At 33.3% G+C, this 24,388-nt stretch overlaps 1 pseudogene; it reads right to left on the bottom strand.

Annotated features, from left to right (window-relative positions):
- Positions 1 to 960: 960 nt before the first annotated feature.
- Positions 961 to 15,474, bottom strand: LOC132499853 (heterogeneous nuclear ribonucleoprotein D0-like; annotated as a pseudogene).
- Between the last annotated feature and the right edge of the window lie 8,914 nt (positions 15,475 to 24,388).

Below are 24,388 nucleotides of genomic sequence, written 5' to 3'. Positions count from 1 at the left end.
TAAGATAAAAACCTTTGTGGCCTGGTGTTAGACAATGAATTCTTAAACGTGACAGGGAGCAACAGACTGGGAGAGAATATTTGCCATCGCACATCTGACAAAAGAATTTTAACTGGAATATATAAAGAACTCTCAATACTCAACAGAAATAAAACAAAAACCCCAATTAGCAAAAGTGGGTACAAGATTTGAACAGATACTTTATCAAAGAAGATATATAAAAGTTAAAAAAGCACATAAAATTCATTCAACATTATTAGTGAGGTGGGAAATGCAAATGAAAACCATAATCAGAGCCACTATAACACCTTTCAGGATGGCTAAGATAAAAATTATTGATAATCCCAAGTGATAACAAAGATGTAGAACAACTGGAACTCTCATGTATTGCCCTTGGTTATGGAAAATGATACAGCTACTCTGAAAAGAGTATGGCAGTTTCTAATAAAGATAAACACATAGTTACCTATATGACCCAGTAATCACACTACTGTGTATTAACCTAAAGAAAGAAAAACTTATCTTCAAGCAAAAACCTGTACATGACTATTCACATAAGTCATAATTTAAAAAAACTAGAAACAACCTTAACATTCTTCACCATGGATGAATCACAGAAGCATTATGCAAGTGAGATAAGCCAATCTCAAAAGTTCATATACTGTTTGATTCCATTTGTATGACATTTACAAGAAGATACAGCTGTAATGACAAAGAGAGAGTAGGTAGCAGGATGATAGGAGTTACCTACCTACCTACTCTTTTTTTTTTAATACAAAATGATTTATTAAAAAACCAGTAAGACACTACTACAACGTGACACTGTCACACTGGGCTTTTAACATGAGACTGGGGTGGGGGGAGGCATAAAACACAAATTGATTCTGAAGCAGAGCAATTAAGAAATAAAACAATGAAAGCAAATTTCTTTTAATGAGAACTCAGAATTAAACTTCAGAGGGACCCAACGTCATACTTCCATTCGGGGACTTGACACAAAAAATTTAGTTTGAACTGCTATTAGCAGGTGGCAGGAGCCACCTTCAAATGAATCTTCAATTTGGAAAATACTGCTTCACCACCTGTTGGGGATAAGTTGCAGATGGAATAATTTAGTATGGTTTGTAGCTATTTTGATGACCATCTCGCCTGGATGCTTTCCCATAACCACTCTGCTGGTCACCATCTCTTCCATGAGCTCTTCCCGCAAATCCTCTAGATCCCCACTGTTGCTGTTGCTGATACTGTTCCTTTGACATAGCTACTTTTATTCCACATTTACTAAGACCAACACTGTGGTATTTCTTTTCCATTATCTTCTTCACTGGTTCGTCTTCCTTAAAGGTAATAAAGCAGAATCCACGCCTCTTATTGGTCTTGTTGTCCATGGGGAGCTCTATGGATTCAACCTCACCAAAACCACCAAAATACTCCCTTATTTTCTCTTCAGGTGTATCTGGAGAAAGGCTACCAACAAATTTTTTTTTTACATCTTTATTGGAGTATAATTGCTTTACATGGGGTGTTAGTTTCTGCTTTATAACAAAGTGAATCAGTTATACATATACATATGTTCCCATATCTCTTCCCTCTTGCATCTCCCTCCCTCCCACCCTCCCTATCCCACCCCTCTAGGTGGTCACAAACACCGAGCTGATCTTCCCACTAGCTATCTATTTTACGTTTGGTAGTGTATATATGTCCATGCCACTTATTTGTAGTGAGGTGGATGGACCTAGAGTCTGTCATACAGAGTGAAGTAAGTCAGAAAGAGAAAGACAAATACCGTATGCTAACACATATATATGGAATCTAAGAAAAAAAAAATGTCACGAAGAACCTAGGGGTAAGACAGGAATAAAGACACAGACCTACTAGAGAATGGACTTGAGGATATGGGGAGGGGGAAGGGTAAGCTGTAACAAAAATTTTTTAACAGGCTCTTTTGTTTTCATGGCTTTGGCCCTCTTAGGATCAATCACCTTCCCATTCAGTTTCTGTTCTTTCTGATCCATGACCTTATCTACACTCTCCGACTCTTTAAATAGCACAAAGCCAAAACCCCTTGATCGCTGTGTGATAAGATCTAACTTCAGAGTGCAGTCTAGGACTTCACCAAATTTGGAGAAGTAGTCCTTTAGATCTTTCTATGTAGTATCCCAACTAAGGCCTCCTATAAACATTTTCCATTCTTCTTGCTGTGCCGTCGCTGCTTCAGAGTGTAGCAGGATGGTAGTAGTTAGGAGGATGGTGTAACTTAAAAAAGAATATCACAAGGTAGTGTTTTGGGATAATGGATCTGTTCTGTACCCAGATTGCTGTATGGTTGCGTGTATCTATACATGTGTTAAAATTCATAGAACTGTACACCAAAAATGTATTTAAAAAAACCTATTGCAGCCCTCAGAAAAAAAATCTATAATTGTGTCAGTGGTGTCAAAGTTATAACCATAAGATGCAATTTTGAATAATATCCCCAGTTATTATATGAAAATATAATTCTGTAGTAAATAAATAATACCATCCTCTGAAGTATATAAGTCATAAAGCTTTGAGGACACACAAACCTAATTAAGTATGTAAACATAAACCAACAGTAATTACTACTGCTTGTGTTAATTTTTAATGTTTATGTAATCAAAATAAAGAATATTGCAAGGTTCCTCTAAAGAATTTGATTTTCCCATAAAATACTGTTGACATTCAATCTTTTTTTTTTTTTCTTTTGGCTGCCCCACGCGGCTTGTGGGATCTTAGTTCCCTGACCAGAGATTGAACTCTGGCCCTCAGCAGTGAAAGCCTAACCACTGGACCAGGGAATTCGATATTCAATCTTTTTAAACTTACCAGTTATTCATGTTTCACGGTGAATGTTTCTAACCTTTTACTTATCTTTTTCTTCTATGACTCATTCTTATATTCTGAAAGGAAGTTTATTTTTGAAAATGATTTTAAATATACTATAAGTTTTTAAATAAGTTCAACATCATAATAAAATCAGTTTGGGGGACAATAAAAATTTTTAAATAATATATTATTATAACTTCTTAGCACCCGCTTTCACTTTCCAGTGAATCTTGGTTTGGACAGTATATTATTTGTTTAAGTTAGTAGTGATTTTATTTTCTTACTGTGGCACAGAACTTTAATTCCCTCCATCTAGCTAAAATTCTTTCTTCATTTGGTTGGCATCCAACTCTACTTCCTCCTGTAGTTTCGTTTTTCTTTGCTCTGATCCCCTATAGATCTTGTATGTACGCCCTTGTTAACAATAATAGGTTGTTGCCTAATACTGTTTTTTCCTATCATGTTTTTTGTTAAATAAGTCAAAATTTCTTTCAGAGCAATAAAAATGATTTACTTCTTTTATACAGAGGTATAACATGTATCTAGGATACTGTTATAGTTTAGGCAATGTTTGATGGACTTATTATCCTACCATTGATTGGTGAATCATCATAGAATTAATTTTGCATCCCTTGGCATGCCACTTAGTAAATTAGAAAATAGGAAGTTGTAGAGAAATGATTCTGTACTTATACTTATCTTCTTAAGATAATTATGCTGATAGGAAATCGCATCTGAATTTATAAGGACATAATAAATAAATTTAGGTTTTATGAAAATGTTCCATTTTCATGTGCATTAATATTTGCATTGATATTTTTGAAATAGCAGAATTGTAAAATTAAGAGCTCTCCTTCCTAAACTTTAATTATATTATGCCTATCCAAATGAAGATTTGAAGGCAACATTTTTTTTTTCAGTGAAGATATTTATGTTTCCCCAATTAGAAAACTGAGAAAAGGATGAACATGATGCTAAAAAATAGACCGTTTCTCTCAAATGATCTATAGGAAAAAAATGATAGTAATTTGAGCTTACTTTAGTCTTATAAAAATAAATATTTAACAAAATATTATGCAAAGACTTTGAAATATTTTATTAAATAAGCTAATGGTGTTTTATCAAACTAATGATTAAATCTCAAATGTATTTAAAATATTTTTTTCCAGTATCACTGCTTTGAATTTTTTAATGCACTCTTCTTCTTTAAGTGCTGAGGGAAAAAAAAAAAAAAGTATATATATTGCTTAATCTGGCCGCATTGCATTGCATTGCATTACACTGCTTTCTAGCTTTATTTTGTCCAGTAGAGAATTTCATTTTATAACAGGTGAAACCTGTGTCACTATTTCTTTCTACCTCTGAAGTGGACTACCTTTGCAATGCAGCATATTCATACTCTCAGGAAGAGGAAGCATCTTAATTGCTCTACTTCTAGGGAAAGCAAACAAGTCCTGCTTATTGAACTTACTAAATTGTTTGTAAAAGCAGAACAAAGGTGACAATATTCTGAATCATAACATCATATTCTCAGAATTATCAGATCACATGTGCAACTTTATTCAATTAGAAATTTTCTGAATTAAAACAACAGCTAGAGTGTTTTCCTATTGTTAATCTACAACATCTGGAATCTAATTTAAAACATCACCAGGCTTGCAAAAGAGCAGGGAAAGATGACTTAAAATGAGGAGAAAAAGAATCAATTGATACTGACTCAGAGCTGAACACGGATATATGCATCTGAACTCCATTTAGTGGAGGTTATTCGAATACAAAGAGGGCAAGAAGAAGCTGGGGCAGAAGAAATGAAACATAATTCTTTTATCTCAGGCAAGATTTTTTACTGTAGGTGATAAAAGGGACATCCATTGAGACATACTGAGTATTAATTCATAAGTAAAAGTATACCAGAGGTTCCCAAGAAAGTATAAAACATGATGTCAGGCATCTGGAATCCAGATTCTGAATATTAGAATTTCCCTTACAGAAAGATTTAGAATGAGTATAGTCCCTATCTGGAACCCCAAAAGAGACAGTTATGTACTTTCACATCTTCCACAATCCAAAGAATGGCCTGAGGAATAATGGGTCAGTGATGTGCTCCAAATAGGGTTAGATATAAGCCAAAAGAATGAGTTAGAACAGAAGAGGCCTACAAGGGAAGTTGTGCCAACACTAAGGCCTAAAGTAATTATCTGACTTGAGTAGAGTGTGTTAAACATTTGCAGAGATACAAAGTCCAACAAATAAAATTACTCAAGACTTCAGGAAAATATTGAACTTGTTGACTGTATTGATGCATTTTAAGCTTAGTAGATAACATTAGCATTTTTTTTTTTTTTTTTTTTTTTTTTTGCATTACGCGGGCCTCTCACTGTTGTGGCCTCTCCCGTTGCGGAGCACAGGCTCTGGACGCGCAGGCCCAGCGGCCATGGCTCACGGGCCCAGCCACTCCGCGGCATGTGGGATCCTCCCGGACAGGGGCACGAACCCGCGTCCCCTGCATCGGCAGGCGGACTCTCAACCACTGCGCCACCAGGGAAGCCCCAACATTAGCATTTTTAAACCAAAAGAGCAAATATAATTTTGATCTGACTAGAAATTGCAAATATCCATCTAATACTGAATTTTAAATTCCTATTTAACAAAAATCAGCAAGAGAATGGCAGTATATTCAACAGAAAAAAATAAATAAATCAAGCATATGATTTGAAGAGGTAGTATACAAAACAGGAAACCAAAGTGCCATTCAATATATGAAGAGACCCAGACCCTCAACCTGGCTAGAAATCAGAGAAATAAAAATTCAAATTATACCACTTTACATCCATCAGATTGTAAGAATTAGCACTTGCTAGGATTTTGGAAAAAAACAACTTTCATACACTGTACAAGGTTTATAAACTGTTCGAGCTATCCTGGAAAGCAGTTTGGAAGTATTGAAATTTGGTATGCATATAACCTCTAGACAAGCTATTCCACTCTACAGCACATTTAATTTATAACCCAAGTAATTTATCACATAGGTCTATCAACAGATACCTTATTGTTATCACTCCAGTCTTTTCTGTAATGTAATATAATTTGAAATTAAATACATTTAACATAATAGTATAATGTTAAGAAGTAGTAAACTGAAAAGAATTCAGAAGTAAAATATTGAGGGAATAAATAGGCATATATAACAAAATACAGTTTTGTATTTTCCAAGAATATGCGTATGTTTAAATAAAATCTGGTAGCAGTGATTAGACACACATACATTAAATACACTAAAACTGGTTATCTAATGTGTTGAGAGGGGAAGAAATTAAGCATGGAGGATAAAGAGAATGAAATTGAAAAAAATAGTTTTTAAGATAAAACAAAATAAAAGGGTCTTATAAACACAGGTGATGATATGATGCCATGGACTGGAGAGTAAGATCAGTTTAACTTAGGGCCTATCAGATCATTGCTGAAGCGTTCAAAAAGAACACAGTATGAACTTCTAGTATTTTTTATAAAAACAACATGTATTTGGAAGTGGGTATAATCTGTGCAGCTGAGACATGAAGTTTTTAAGCAGTCAACTAAAATTTTTACAGATTTCTAAGAAACTTTAATTTGAAAACTTGGAAGAGACAATAAGTATTTCTAATCTGGGAAGTGAGATGATCTAATTTTCTGTTTTGAATGATCACTCTGTAACGTGAACAGATTAAAATGGGGCAAGAATAGAATACAGTTTGTTTCAGTAACTCTTACAAATATGATAAAGGCATTCACCAAGGTATGCTTTAACAAGAAGAGGGGCTAGATTATATTTAAGATATATAAAAACTTTAGATTCATTAAAATTCCATGATAGTTTTTTTGATAGGTAGAGATAGGTAAGAGAGAGGTAAAAGATGACTCTTGGTGTTATCAACTGAAGAACTGGTGTTTTTATTAAAGATTGTGAACAGATGATCAAGTGGAAGATACACTGAGTGAGAGGTCTCTGCAGCCTATAGGAAGATATCCAGTGGATAGTTAGATATATGGATCTTAAGAAAGCTGAAAGTTAATTAGATATTTTATATTTATCTAATCTAAGAAGACCTTTCCTTGACAATATTGAACAGATAACATTTGTGCACAAAATTAAAGAGAGATAAGCAGAATATCTGCCATCCAATAGGCCAATAAAAAGATTATGAATAGGGCTTCCCTGGTGGCGCAGTGGTTGGGAGTCCGCCTGCCGATGCGGGGGATGCGGGTTCGTGCCCCGGTCTGGGGGGATCCCACGTGCCGCGGAGCGGCTGGGCCTGTGAGCCATGGCCGCTGAGACTGCGCGTCGGAGTCTGTGCTCCGCAACGGGAGAGGCCGCAACAGTGAGAGGCCCGCGTACCACAAAAAAAAAAAAAAAAAAAAAAAAAAAAAAGATTATGAATAATGCTTGCTGCTCCCAAGTTTCTGTAGTTAAATAAGTCGATTTGAAATGGACATACAGTTGTAAAGCTGAATAACTGAATTAATGGATTTTAAATGATTGTCAATTACTATCACAGTCATAATTCTATTTTGAAAGAAAATCTAGAGGTTATCTTACTGATTTGCAGAAACTGATTCCTGTGCTGTTTCTATTATATAAAGATAGCAAAATATTCTGGTTAGGAAGATGGGCTTTGGGGCTAGATTATTAGGGTTTTACTTTTACCCTGAGCAAGTTAAAAAATGCCTTTGACTCTCATTTCCTCAATTTAAAAGGGCAGCTTGTCCTTGCTTTGGAGGGACTAGCTGGACAAGCTAGTCTTGCTAGCTAGACAAGCTAGACAAGCTAGTCTCCTTGCTTTGGAGATATTCAGTTGACATATCAGAAATTCTACTACTCTGAGACTCTCATGCTAGAGAGATCATACTTAAGTACTTGGGTTAACAGACCTGCTGAACTCCCAACTGACAGATGGGCATTTGAGGGATCATATTGGATGGCCAACCAAGCTGAGCCTTCAAGTGACTATAGCTCCAAGCAGCATCTGACTTAGTCTCATGAGACCCAAGTGAGAATTGCCTAATCCAGCACTTTCTGAATCTTTGACCCATAAAATCATGGGTAAAATAAAAATTGTGTAAAGTGTCTAAGTTTTGGGGTAATCCACTATGTAGGAATAATAAATGAAATATTATTCAAGGTGGAATACCTAGGAAAGCTGAATGAACCTCTCACTTGTCTTAAAGAGAGCCCAAATCAGACACACAAATATGAGTGATGCAAGGAACAACGGAGACATCAAGTGTAATCTCTTACTTGAATATTGAGGTAAATGACCTGGAGAAAATAACTACTTATTGGTAGACCAAAGACTGGAACACATTTTTCATGATTGCTGTCTTGGTATTTTTGCTCAGTTTAAAATAGCCCTGTATTTGAAGAGATTAAGTAACCATAGAATATTAATTGACATTTTTATATTTTATAACATATTCCTATTTTCTTTCTTTTAGAAAATCAGTCCCTATTTAACTTTATTTGATTCTCAAACTCATTCACGGTTTTATATTTAAAACCTACATTATACAAGTACTTTAAATGCTGGGGGATTAAATATGAAGATTTTATGCCATTGAGGTATGAAGAGTTGTTTAATGTAAAGGCATTTGAATCATATACTGTGAATAAAATATGAGTAGTTACATAAGAGTTCCATTTTAAAACATGTTATCAAATAAAGAAGAAAATTGGATTCAATAAAACATCAGATTTATTAAGGCTACCAGTGGTGTTTGAGATGCTTTGTGAAGGTGAATTGTCTTTTAACAAGTAGAGGTGGATGGTCACAGCTTTTAAAAGGAGAATATGCTAAACAAAGGCATAAAAACAACAGGTATATTCAGGAGGTGGTGAGGGTTTTCACATGCCAGGATATATTATATGTTTGTATATACTGAGAGGTGAGATTGAGAAGAGGGATGAGCACTGGAAGATAATAATTGATGTGTAGATTGGGGCCATATGGCAAAGTATCTTTGATACCGTACTGAAGGGGGCAAGAAGGCAGTGTCAGAGGTTAATTATGATCAAAGGACTTCTTAAGAATATGAAAAAAAACTTTTATTACTGAACCTCCAGCAATAACATAGGAATAAACTTTTGATTGTGTTTTCTTAAGAACTATTACTGCCCATTTACAATTATCTTAGACTTTTCAGAATAGATTGATTGCAATTGTGAATATTAAATTCTGATATAGCATTCAGTTATGTGATAATGCTTTTTATCATTTTGGGCAACCAGTAACCTTTGATTCACAAGTACCACTCGATAACAAACCTAGTCGGCACAAATTACTCAAATAAGCATCTAAAAGGTAGATGTGACATGGTTGCAAATCACACAATCTCTTCTAGGAAATAAATAAGTATTTCATGTAAATGAGCCATTATTTTTCTTTAAAAACCAGTCATTCCATGTCTGAGAGCTTTATCCTAGAAGCTTTACTTTTTTCAGAGCGCAATTTCCTTTTCACAACAGATAACCTCCTTGTAGTGACTGGAAAATCACCTCATGCATTGATTTAGCTAGTCGGTCATTCAGTCTTTTTAAGGCAGGTACTTGCTATGTGCTTGACCCTCTACTATGAGCTGGGGAAAAAAAACGTTCATAATTTATCCTTTTTTTTTTTCTTTAAAAAGTTTGCAAAATGTAGCTCAGTAGGAAGTCAAAGATTGCCTTTCCCATACTAGGCTCATTAGCCAAAATTACCCTGACACAACTGGAAAGGTCTGAACAGTAAAACTAAAGTTGTAATCTTGTCATTTTATAGAGAAAGTATTTTTTCTGACCACTAGTACATAAATTAAAAAATAATGTTCTTGGCAAATTTAACTAATTCCATTCTCCAACTCACAGAATCATAGATTTATTTAGTATAGCCTTATTTTTCAAGCCCAGTGTTCTAGAAAATTAGCGTTTTTAAGACACAGGTAATTCTGAGTATAGTAAACTGAAGGTAAATTGAATAAATGAAGATGCCTAGCCAAAGGGATTTCCTGGCATCAATAAACAGAGATAATAAAGAAGAAAATAACCCATTTCACAGTATAAGAACATAATCATTTGACTACAGCTATTTAACAAAGAGATATTTGATTGGCTTCCTTAGCCTGGGAAATAAATTTGAGATTAAAAGTCAGCTGATCCTCTGTCTACAAAAGAGGATAATGGATTCAGTGATTTGAATACAGAGCAGCAGGTAAAATATATCTTGGAAGCGTGTACGGTCCATGGATCTATCCTTGTCCTGTTGAATCAGAATTTTCTAAACGAATCAATAGGAAAATATGCTTTAAAAATATTATCCAATATTGCTAATTTAATTTAGAAACAGAGATAGATCTCCTGTCTCTCCTCCTTGTTCAAATAACAATGTGCTACAGTATGGCTTAGCTGCAAGACAAGGAGAGATTCTATGGCTAAAATGCAGCCTTGTTGTTTACTTTCCTTTATTTCCTAACAGTTAGATAGATAACAATATGTCTAGCTGAAGCAGCCTTCTTATACCTTTGATGCCTGTGAATACTTTTAAGAACTCTTGAAAATATTTAGGAGAGATTTCTAGCGAGCAGAAGAATTACTGGTGTGGGGCTGTGAGTGGAGTGGGGCAAGTCAAACATCCTAGGGATTCTCATAACTAGAGCAGCCCTTTGTCCATCAGGGAGATAAATAAGCTCAACATCACATGGTTTACTGAGAGTTCTTTTACATATATATTAAATATATATAAACGCTTGGGAGATAATCTCAGGTTTCCAAATTTATAGTTTAGAATAAATGGCAACATCACTTGCTGTATATGCATCAGGACAAAAATGGCGAATTAGGTGGAGTATTCTCAAATTAGTTTTATTTCACTGACCAGCTACAGGATAATTGGAATACACATGATAGAATGGAAGTATCTATCATGTGAGACATTGAATGTTGAAACACTGAAAAGCAAGAAATAAGCAGGGACAAAGGAATGATAGTGCTGTGACCTGCATTTTTGTTGTGACACAAGCTTATCTTCCACATCTATGGAAACGTAAATCATTTAACACTTTGTGTAAAAGAATCATATTTTAGTTTGCCTCCAAATTCCAAACACCCTGAAGGTAATCACCTTGTGGTGACTGAACCTGTTATGTGACGATTAAAAATGTGAGCACTGGAGTTAAATCCTCTGCATCCCAATATTACTCCCACCACTTACTAGATGGATGGTGTCAGGCAAGCTATTTCCTTCTCAATGCCTCAGCTACTTCATTTGTAAAATGCAGGTATCAACGGTACCTACTAAGAGTTAAATGAGCAAACTTCTATAAAAGATTTATAATTGAACATAGCAGATAAATACACAACTAGTGCAATCTACTAGTGTTATGCTCTAACATGCACTCTATTTTAATGTTTATATTAACATTGACTTTATTTATTTATTTATTTACTTATGGTTTCCTGAAATTATACTGATGTAGTAAATAAAAAAGTCATTACACAGTCTTTTACTAACAGTAAACATGTATACATTTGTCTTATAAACACTGTCATGCTACTCTAAGCTTTTCATATTTATTAGAAATGTCTCTTTCTGTATAGTCATGTTGTAATTGTCATAAACAATACATGTAATTACTATACAAGACATCCATGCAGTATTAAAGAGAATTCCACTTCATTTAGACAAGAATCCTGCATTATCTTCTTTGAGCAGAAGTATAATTATATAGATATTTAATGGTTGTATAAAATTGGAGGAGTGGGTTTCAGTCCAGATCCCAGTGAGAAACTGACTCTTTCTACAAGAGTCACTTAAAATAACTTTATTCATATTTAGGAAAAAAAATGGATTTCATTAGAGATCACAGAAGACAAAGAGCACTTTTATTAAAGAGAGTCATAGAGCTGCAAAGCAATGCACAGGCAGTTTCTACTGTGTGGTAAGGTAAACAAGGCTTTTTCTGCAGATACTTCTAGAGGAAGAAACCATCCACAGCAATGCCAAAATAAGTATTTGATTGTTGACCTCCAAGAAAGATGGAAGTGTAAGGGCACAGCTCATTAAAGTAGAGTATTTCATATGCTTTGAAGACAGGAGAAAGCCACAATTTCACATCACAAACTGAACAATAACTGATAAATAACAATGGCACTTCTACAATTCACAGGGGCTCCAAGAATTTAGTACAGAACAATATACAGTGTGTATTTTATGATGCAGTAAAAGCTATAGGAAATAGGTGGAAGAAGCTCTGATGTACCTTACTAACAGGTCCAGTTTAAAGGCTGAGGGGCAGACTAGCCACGGAAGAACTAGAGCAGACCTCTTTAAAGACTGGAAGGTATGCTTAGGAACTAGGTGGCTGTCTGCCGTTTTCTGTGCACTTCAATAACTTCCTTATATGGATACTGTCTAGAAATGAAGCTTAGCAATAAAACAATGTATATCAGCAATCATAGAATGCTCATTACTGACAACATTGAGCAACCTGATAAAAATACCTAGGCCAAAACCATGCAAGGGTATGGATTTTAATCTATAGGTTATAATAAATTTAATTTAAACACTTAATATCCAAACCATTATAGAATCATTAAAACACTTAAAGCTCCTGCAAGTAAGCCCTAAACCAGTCTCTGTCAGTATTTTCACAATATTTTTATGTGTGCATGTGAAATCTGGGAAGCAATAAGTGAATAAATTGATGGCTAAGATTACATAGAGAAAAGTAGCCACAAGATATTTGCTTAAAATAGTACCAAAATTGTTGCTAGTAAATTATAATTCATAAAGTCAAATAAATTCTATAATAAAATACCATCTCATATCTAATCATACAATCACATATTAATACTGATATGAGAAAAACATAAAACATGGAAAGGTATACATGGTTATGACCAAACTTGAATCTGTTTTTAAAAATAAATCTTTACTAAGATAACCAGAACTAACAAGATTATTTTCAAATTTCACTGGAATAATAAAGATCTATTAAAGGCTGTCACTTTTTTTCAGAAAGAAAAAAAAGAAAAAAAAAAAAGAAAAAAAATGAGGGAAGTGTTATGTGCTACCAGTTTTAAAAAGGTATGATGAAGCCATAGTAATAGAAGCAAACAAGGAATGAAAAAAAAATGACCAATGAAATAGAATTGATAACTCAGAGACCAAGAAATGTGTTTTTGAATATTTGATTTTAAATAGGTAAGCAAAGTAAGATTTTGTAGCTGGTGTTAGAGAAACCTCTTATATAGAGAAAATAAAATTGGATTTCAATATAAAATTTTATAATATATGTAGATGTGTAATTCAGATGTATTAAAGATCTAAATGTGAAAGTTAAACATATTTAGTAATTAGTAATTACTATGTAATTATTTAAAATATATTTGGCCTAGTAGTGTGAAAAATTTCAACTAGGGCCCTAGCATAAGTTTAAATAAATAAAAGAATAAATTAATAAGCAAACACATATTCATTTGATTTCATCAAAATTATGGATTTCTATATAGGGTACCTACATAAAGTCAACAGACCATTAACAACTTGTAAAATGCTATTTTTAGTATATACAACAAAAACTAAGATAAAGATGAATCAAGAAACTCATGTAAATCACTCAGAAACACAACAGAAATACAGATAAAGAATACTGTATGGATAAGTAACACTCACAAGTGGAAATCTGAATGATAGTATATGAAGAAATTCTCAAATCATTAGGAATAGGAGAAATAATATTTAAGGCAACAATGAGATGCCAGTTTTCCCCATCATATTTGCAATATTAGAAAATTGCATGATGCCAGAGTCTAACCAGTCTTATACAATATAATCATAAGACTGGCATCCTATCACCTTGACCATATTCTCTTGGTTAGAAGCAAGTCACAACTCTTACCCGCATTCAAGAGGAGATTATAAAAGGACATGAAAAGGATAAAGATATTTATATTCTACTATATTAAGACTATAAGTCTCATAAATCATTTCTAAAGGAAACATTAAAAGGAGAAGGGTAATAGTGGAAAGAAGACACCAATATCCTTTTTAGATGACTTGCAGTCTTAGGAGAAGTGCATTAAGAAAAATTAATAAACTAAAAAGAATATATATAGTACTAGACAAAAAGTCAACATGATTTTTTATAATTAAACAGTATATGTTAGAATTAAATGTTCCTGAAATAAAGATCTTGTTCTGCAGATTCAAAGGATGCGGCATGTTTCAGTGTGATCAATAAACACTTAAATTTGTTGTTGACATTTTGAACAAGGAGTTTAAAGAAACCCATTCCAGTGAGGGTGCTTTATAGACTTTTAACTTGTGATCTCTTAATTTTCTTTCTTCCGTTTAAAAAAAACAAAAAAATAACCTCCAGATAAACACTCAATTTCAGGAACAGTATTTTGACTTGTGTGTGGGTGAGAGTCAATAGGAATAAGGAAATAAGACCCTTACCTTTGTAGTCTTTGCACTATATGGAGGCAATCAAAATCCAGAAATGGAAGAAGAGTCAATATTCAGTATATAATGGTTATATGGAATATACTGCTTGTTTTGTGGGTTTATTTATTTTTTTAAATTTTGTTTTGTTTTGAAATTCTGTTTCCATCTTACAATAATTTTCCAGGAAAAAAAAGAGCTAGGATATGTCTTTTTCATTTGAAAGATTGAAAAGAAAAACAAGTGAATGCCTGAGAGAGTTTGTGGACTCAAATGGCATGAGGTGCAAACAAAAATGTGCCCAGTGTTTGGGGAGCAGCCAGAATAGTTGTGAGGATCAAAAAGACCAGGCTGTGACCTCCCTGAGATCCTGAAATTGCCAGCAAGAATCTGAATTCAGCTTGGGTGCGTGTGTGAGAGGAAGGGATTAATTTTAATTTTCTCAAGGTTTATGTGATAAAAAGAGCTGATAAGGAAGTTGATGAATTCAAAATTATAGGTTTCTTCAGTATGTTTAAGGTAATCACTAGCATAAGAAAAATAAATACACATATCCTAAGTCATTAGATGGGGAAAGAATTAACTAATGCACAAAATACCATGCAACGAGCACTCTCAAGCAAAACTAGATGGTCTTATCAGACAAAAGGAAAAACACCAAGGACTGCTGCATTCAGCAGCTCTTTCAGTGGCACAAAATAAATACTAAGCTGTAAGGAAAAATCTTGTATGAACTAACACAACATTGCATCATTCCCCCATTTTTAATTGCACAATAGCCAAATTGTTTTAGTGACCTTATTTGCTCTTTTAATATCACATTTTAATATTTTGTTATTATTCTGATTTATCTTCCTCTCTATTATGTAAATAATAAGTGACAGCTTCCTCTGCTAACGCTTTTCCCATGGAGAACAATTAAGAGTTTGGTATGTACTTCCAGGCAATGTTCTATTTCCAGGCGTACTAGTTTTCTTTTGTTGCTATAACAAATTACCATAATCTTAGTGGTTTAAGGAACACAGATGTAACATTTTACAGTTCTCTGTGTCAGAATTCTGACATGGGTTCCACTGAGAGAAAATCAAGATATCAGCAGGGCTTCTTACCTTTCTGGAGGCTCTAGGGGAGAATCTTTTTCTTGCCTTTTCCACTTTTTAGAAGCTGCCCGCATTCCCTGTTGTAGCCACCTTCTTTCATCTTCAAAGCCGGCATTGGAGCATCTAGTTTTTCTCACACTACTGTCTGGTATTCAGAGAACCAAATGAAGATGTTTCTTCTTTTAACGGTTTTAAGGAGTCAGATGATTACACTGGACCCACCTAGATAATCCAGCATACTCTCTCCATCTCAGACTCAGCTGATGAGCAACCTTAATTGCATCTGCAACCTTAATTCGCTTTTGCTATGCAAGGTAATAGCATAGCCACAAATTCTAGGAATTAAGGTGTGATCATCTTTCAGAGGTTTTATTCTGCTTAGCATACCATATATACACAAACATTATTTCTTTGTTTTAGTCTTGTCTTTAAAACCAGGAAAATCAGATCAGAGTGCTTGTCTTTTATTAGTTTTATTTCTTTTTAATAATAAGTGTTGTAGGATTTTCTGTTTTCACTATGCATAAATTTAATTCATTATATTTAAAAACTGATATTATTCTAGAGTATGACTATAGACTAATCAAATTAACCATTCCCCTTTTGATGACTGGACACTTTACAAATTTTGCCATTATAAGCAGTGATGCAAAAATCAACCTTATGCCTGAGTGAGGGTACAATTTTGTCATTAGTTATGTTAAACTTGTTCAATGGCTAAAAAGTGAACACTCCAAAGATATTTGATTCCTTATGGACTTAGAGATTTAAAAATCAAATTGTGATAAAAGGAAAATAAAACAAGTACAATCATAATGGTACAGGCAAGATGATAGGCTGGAATAGGAGAAGAAACAACTAAATCTGACATAGTTATTTAGAAAAAAAAATATTCAGAGGGAATGGCATTTGTGCTAAGTAGTAAGTTATGTTTTGGTAAAAGAGAAATGAAACACATGATAGATTGGAAGAATATTATGAACACAGGTTTTGAGTAGTGGGTAGTCACATTTGCCCACTGTTTGGAACACAAAGTAGTCCAGAATGTTCCAAACACTAGACTGTCATATGTTTAGAGGAAAGTATTGAGGTACAAGTCTGAAGTGGTGGGATGGATTTAATCATAGAGAGAAGGTGACAGCTTGCATTGGAAAACACTACAACAAAGTATGTTGAAAGCCCTATGGTTTTGTGACTTTCATGAATATGAGGAAGAGAAAGGAGTATTTGTTCATAAAAGAAAACAAGACAGCAGAAAAGTCTGCCTAATAAAAAAAGCAAGAAAACTTCATAAAGAAATTATGGATCTAAGGAATGGGGATTGAGGTATCATAGTTATTAAGAGTGAAACTCTGGTGCCAGACTTCTTGGGCTTAAACCTTGCTCCATTATTTCTTAACCATTGTTGAGATCTTAAGCAAGTTAATTAACATCTCTACCTGTGTTTCTTCATCTTTAATATGGGGGTGAAAGTAACACTATATTTTACATTATTGTGAGGATTAAAAAGAGAGTCGTATCCTCTAAAGTAGCTAAGAATGAACAATGGGAAAAGGACAGTGTCTTCAATACTATGTTGAATACTTGAATACTATGCTGAACAATACTATGTTGAGGCAACTGGACAGTTACATTCAAAAGAAGGAAACTGGACCCATATCTTACATCATACACAAAACTGACTCAAAAAGGATTAAAGACTTGACAGTAAGACCTGAAACAATAAAACTCCTAGAAGAAAACATATGGGGGGTAAGCTCCTTGAAACTGGTTTTGAAAAAATATATATTTTTGGGGGGGATTTGACACCAAAAGCAAAGGCAACAAAAACAAAAATAAATAAGTGGGACTACATCAAGCAAAAGAGTTTCACACAGCAATGGAAACCATCAACAAAATGCAAAGGCAAGCTACAGAATGGGAGAAAATAGTTGCAAATCATATATCTGATCAATGTTAATATGCAAAAATATAAACAACTCATACATCCCAAAAGTAAAAAAAAAAAATTATGAAAAAATGGGCAGGGGAGCTGAACAGACCTTTTTCCAAAGGAAACACACAGATGGCCTACAGGTACGTGGAAAGATGCTCAACATCACTAATCATCAGGGAAATGAAAACTAAAACCACAATGAACTATCACATCACACCTGTTAGAACAGCTATTATCAAAAAGACAAGAAATAACAAGTATTGGCAAGGATGTAGAAAGGGGAAACCCTGTGCACTGTTGGTGGGAATGTAAATGGATGCAGCCACTACAGAAAACAATATAGACATTCCTCAAAAACTTTAAAACGTACCTACCCTATGATCTTGCAATTCTACTGCTGGGTATACATCCAAAGAAAACAAAATCACTATCATCCAAAGAAAACAAAAATCTTCCACTATGTGGAAGAAATATCTGCACTCCTAGGTCCATTGCAGCACTTTTTACAGTAGCCAAGATGTAGAAACAAACTAAATGTCCATCAACAGAAGAATGGATAAAGAAAATGTGTATATATATATATATATATATATATATATATATATATATATATATATATACAATGGAATATTACATTAAAAAGAAGAAAAGCCTGCCATTGTGATAATATGGATGTACCTTGAGAGCATTATGCTAAGTGAAGTACATCAGACAGAGAAAGACAAATACTGTAAGATCTCACTTCTATAGGAATTCTTAAAAAAAAAAAAACAACCCTCATAGAAACAGAAAAAATTGGTAGTTGCCAGAGGTGGGGGTAGGAAGTGGGGAAAATGGGTACAGATGGTAAAAGGTGCGAATTTCCAGTTATAAGATGAGTAATTTCTGTGAATGTAATGTACAATATGGTGATTACTGTTTACAATAATGTATTGTATATTTGAAAGCTTAGAGAGTAGATCTTAAAAATTCTCATTACACACACGCAATTTGTAACAATGTGAGGTGATGGATGTTAACTAAACTTATTGTGGTAATCATTTCACAATATATACATATGTGAAATCATTATGTTGTACACTTTAAACAGACACATTTTTATATGTCAGTTATATCGCAATAAAACTGGAAAAAACAAGTTAATGCACATGAAACAGGAAATTTTGGGCACATAGTAATTCATAAATATTAATTAGTATTTTTATTTGTTATCATTTTTGCTGCAGTTGTTAGCATAATATCAAACAACCGCATCACTTCTCTTTATTAGTAACCCACATTCATTTAAACTCTTTGTAAATCCCTTCTATCATATTCATAGCTAACTACATGTTTTCCAATTTCATCTTGGTTTAGGTAACCTGTAATGAATGCAGGGCATACTTATACAGTAAGAATAAAATTGATTTACATATAAAGGTGTAAAAGTATTCATTTGAAAAATACTTTCATCTAATTAGTTTAGTTCAGAGTTGCTTGACATCATACACCTAGAGAAACCCTCTGGAGTCCTTCCCATATTAAAAATAAGACCCTTACTTATTTAATTCATACACAGTTTATGCTCAAATACAACTCTCTAAAAGCGCTAATTTCTCTCAAATTTAATTATTTTTTATTATCCTAATCTGTTTAAATGAAGCAAAACTTTTAGAAGCTAGCTTGGATAAACAAACTTCCTCAAAGCTATTTATGATAAATACGTTGAACAAATACAAATCTTTGCTCTGGTTCAAATACACAGTAGTAATCAGGATGATTTAAAATATGACTGTCACAATCACATTTAGTTGCCCTGTCTTTGTTTCCTCTTCCCATAATCCCATTCTCTCAGATTATCCACATGAAAGCTTTCTCTCTGTTCCCATTAATCTTTTCCCTACCTGAATCCAAAATGCTATGTCTTCTATCACAATTGGCTTCAGAAAATAATAATAAAATTACAAAGAAAGGATTAGAATAATATGCTGAGAATAAGAAACAGAAGAGTCATCAAAACTAAAACTCCTGTTTATTTTTCTGTGTTGGCAATAACAATAGGGAGGCCAGCAAAGAAGATAGGTGAAAAGCAGTTTAAGCCAGGACACAGATACATAAGTAGAATGCTTTTTGTATTATAGCTACATCGAATGCATTTGGAAATTTTCTATGGCGTGTCAGCTTCTGCTTAAAATATATTTTTAAAGTTTTGCCCATTATAATTTAATCACATTAAATTTATCTCCCCTTCAGGGAATAGCTAATACATTAAAATTTGTTATTGGAGTAATAGATAAAAGATACATGTTAAATTCCCTACTCTATCTTTTAAAGTACACTCATTATTCTTTTATTTACTATTTTTGACATACAGATCAAGAAAATTGTTCTAATAGTTGTTTAAGTTGCATGAAATTAGTCAAATGCTGTGATTATTTTCTCGTTTTCATTGTGCCGTGGAGGTTTTTTGCATCTAATGATTTAATGTAAAGAAAGGGCCAGAATATGATGGCATATACCTATCATTTTTTGAAGAAAGTTTTCTGAAATGTTTTACTTTTGAATAAAAGAAGTGTTAAATTGTGTCCTAATTGGCCCTCAGTGAAGAGAGATAATTTCTTTCTGAAACTCAAACTTTAAAACATTCCAAAATGGACAAAAAAATTTACCAGCATTAGAGGTTCTACATATATCAGCCAAGCAGATAGAAAAGAATTAGTTAATATAGATTACAAACCAATGTGATATTATTAGGTTAAAATTTAACAACAATTTTAAAGGAAAAATTTATGCTTGACCAAACTTCTGAAGTATGGTATAGATGTATGTGCTATTTAGCCTTACCTCCCTTTTAAAATTTTACACACACACACACACACACACACACACACACATTTGTCAGAGATAGGAAATGACTTTAATGCAGGTAAGGAAGAGTAGGGGTACATGTACACTGCCTGACTGTAGAATATTTAGCAGTGCTGTCCAGTGGGATACAGAATTGTGACAGGTATCCATTAACATTTTTATAAACTGTCAAAAAACCTTGTACAATCTTTATTGTGGGAGTCCTTTCATGAAGTGTGCATGTATAAATATTTATCAAACTGTACATTTTAAATATTCATAGTTTATTATAATCAAGCGTATCTCAATAATCTGTTTTTAACAAAAAATGCATGAAATGATTTCTAAATATGAACCTTATTCCCAGTTTTCCTAGTTATTAATTTATCAATCCAGTGGGGGTAAGTTCTGGGAAATTTTTTCATGACATATGGAATAGCAGAAAATTGGCAGATGAGTATGATTGCAAACAAATATTTCTTAAGGAAATAGCTCGTTGATTTTTAAGATGACAAAAAAATCAGCTAATTGGTATCAGTCAGTTACTATGATTAAAACATTCAGTCTAAGCTGAGCACACTATATAACTAATTGATTCATACAGTCATATCTAGATTCATATTACATCATTTATTGAGGACCTATTATGTACTAAGTACTATGCTAGGTGCTAGAGAAAACATTCAAAACCAGATGATAGCACTTTTCCTCTGGGTGCTTATAAACTAGGCGACTGCTTCTTGAAGGAAGTTCTTCAAAACTTGAACATAAATAAGTATCAACATAAATGCTAGAAAAGTAAAAACTTTCTTAACCACGTTCAACCACAAGGGACCCCAAATAGCAAGAATGGATAACATGGAGCGAGGGAAAGTGAGCCCAATAATGGGATGTCCAGAGAAATAGTAAAAAAGTGAGAGAGCGTTTGAAACAAAAGGGGATATATTTTAGAACTTTATCTGAATCAGTGATGACTCCTGCTCTGGGTCAAACCTACCTGATTATATTTTAAAACTGTGAGATTAAATGTATACAATAGTAAGAACAGTATTTAGTGAAAATTATTTTATCATTCCATAACTCTTTATCAAGTTAATGTCCAGTCAAATTCACTTATTACATGCACTGCTTTCCTTCTACCACACAGTGGAGTAGGTATAGAGACTGAATGTGAAGCCTGGAGGCCATCAGCCTGGATCCATCACTTACTAACCAGATGACCTTGGGCAGGTCACTCAACATCTGTGATAATAATAGTTTACACCTAGAAACGTTGGAAGAATAAATTAGTTAATATTTGTAAGGGGCTTATTACCAACACAAACTAAGCACCGTTGAGTACTATTATTAACAGTCACCATTGAAAGCCCAAGGTTTACTGATACTGCATGACTAACTTGTTCTCCTGGGGGAAGGATGACGGTAAAATAGAAGGAGGTTTGATGAACAATTACTGCCCAGCTTTATTACTTTGTAGTAGATAAGTGTTGTGACTGCATTTATTATCTTCTGTGGGAAAAAAAATGGTGATCTGTAGTAAATCCAATTAAATCTTTATTATTTCATTGAGACATTTCAAGAGATACTTCTTTTATTAAGAGAAACAGAAACTGAAAATAAGCTCAGTTTTTTAAATCAAAAGATTTCTCAGAGGAATATGGCAAACATGATGTTCATTTTCTCATTGTAGTATATATAATTTATGTACTATGAAAGGATCTTATTTTGATTTACATAAGAACAAAAGGCAGCAGATTTAATTTGCTAATTCCATTTATTTTCCATGTTAGAAGAAGTAATCATAAATTTTATAAATATCATGTTTGACCAAAGATCAGTCAAGGGTCATGTAGGATCCTTCTATGTCTTAATCCCCTACTTGGAAAATCAAGCTTCTCTTTCTGTAGTCTCCTTGACTTTCTGTATGGTAAAATTTAATACAATTTTTATTTTGGATCTACTTTATGAATAATAAATGATACACTAGTATCTCAATCCTAGAGGGCTGATTTTTTTTTTTTGACCAAAGACAACTTTCTTTTAGAAGTCAGCTAAATTGGGCAACTATAGCTGTTCACATTTCTATATGTGTTTGATTTATTCATTTTTATTCAAATATTATTTATACTACATCAAAGTTGACATTTTCAGAAGTAGTGACATTTCCAGTAAATGAAATCCACTTAATGGCAAACAATTTTTGATCATAGACTGAAGTACTAAATACTTTTTGGTAAAGAGGAAAATGATAGAACAAAGTTATAATTTCACTATTATACATATCAAATATAACAGACAAGTGAAAATTTAAAATCAGAGCTCTGTATTTCAATATTTTCCTTTTACTTTTATACTGGAGTTTATTGGTCTTGTTTAAAGCATATATCATAACCAAAATATGATATTTTTTAATATTTAACATTTTTGCATTTTTAGAAAAAATTGCTCTACAAGCAATTTTAAGATATATGTTTAATCTGAAAACTTATTTAAATATACAGAAATGAACATTTTATATATTGTGTGAAACTTGATTAAAAAGTTCCATTTAGAAGCTTTTTATAAACAACAAGTTCCTGTTGTATCACACAGGGACCTATATTCAATATCCTGTAAAAAACCATAATGGAAAATAATATGAAAAAGAATATATATATAATATATATACAACTTAATCACTTTGTTATACACCAGAAACTAACACAACATTGTAAATCAACTATATTTCAATAAAATTTTTTTTTTAAAAAGAAGCTTTTTCTTACAGGTGTTAGTTGAGGTATAATTTATATAACATTAAATGCACAGAACTTTCTTTCACTTTTGTGAGATTTGGTAACTGTATAGGCTATGTAACTACCAACCAAGACAAGATGTAGAATATTTTCATCACCCAGAATGTTCCCACAATTGAATGACTGTGCCTCTAACAGTCAATCTGAGCCTTCCTCCCCTACCTCCATACAGTGGAACTCCTTTTTCTCAGTATAATGTTTTTTGAAATTCATTCATCTGCTTGTCTATGTTAGTAGTTTATTTTTATTGCTGAGTAGGATTCCATTGAACAGATGTGTCATAATTTGTTTTTCATTCACCTGTTAATGGGAATTCGGATTGTTTCTAGTTTGGGGCTTTTATAAATTAGGAGGTTAAGAACTTTCCTGTGCAAGACTTTGTGGGGACATACATTGTTATTTCCTTTTTAAAAATACCTAGGAGGGCTTCCCTGGTGGCGCACTCGTTGAGAGTCCACCTGCCGATGCAGGGGACACGGGTTCGTGCCCCAGTCCGGGAAGATCCCACATGCCACGGAGCGGCTGGGCCTGTGAGCCATGGCCGCTGAGCCTGCACGTCCGGAGCCTGTGCTCCACAACGGGAGAGGCCACAGCAGTGAGGGGCCCGCGTACCACAAAAAAAAAGAAAAAAAATTTTTTTTTCCATTTGAGTATCTAGTCTATTAAGAATTAACATATCAAATTTTTTCCATTTGAGTAGTCTATTAAGAATTAACATATCAATGAATAGTAAATGTTATAATTAGCTTTAAAATAGTTACAGGGTATTCATGATAACATTGCATACGTATTTCATTAGAAATTAAAATGAAATCTGTATCTTAATTACATTGCATAATTATATTATTTCAGAAATATTAAATTTTTAGAAGTCAAATTATTCAGCTGGATGTTTATGGTTCTTCACACATTTGCATTGTCAAATATTCTTCTGTATTATTATAGGATCAAATTTGATTAATTAATAATTGAAATACATTGTATGTAGTATTTACCTGAATTCCTTTCAATTACTTCACCCCTGTAATATATGCAGTAGGAGAAAGAAATAATACGTATAGTTCTCTGTAAGTGTCAGAAAAGGTTAAAATATGAAATGTGGTGGAATAGGAATAAGAATTGTCATGATTATTTTAAAATTGATCTTTTGTGTTTAGGATATGATAACTAGCCAATTTAAAGGTGACCAAAAACTTGGCATACAAGGTCATATGAAGCATAAGGCATACAAAAATCATTTTTATGATTTCAAAAATAACATATCTCCAAAATAATATCTCTTCTATTTCATTATTATTAAGTTTTCAACTTGAACTAACCCTTGTAGTGCTCCTCACTACCAAATTGTTTCCCTCTCACATACATACAGTTTTGCTGTACCTTTCTTCTCCATTAAATTTCTACTCTGCCTTTAAGATTAATCTCCTTAAG

This window comes from Mesoplodon densirostris, chromosome 12 (genome assembly GCF_025265405.1).
Source record: "Mesoplodon densirostris isolate mMesDen1 chromosome 12, mMesDen1 primary haplotype, whole genome shotgun sequence".
NCBI lineage: Eukaryota > Metazoa > Chordata > Mammalia > Artiodactyla > Ziphiidae > Mesoplodon > Mesoplodon densirostris.
This window is presented reverse-complemented; position numbering and strand designations above follow the sequence as displayed.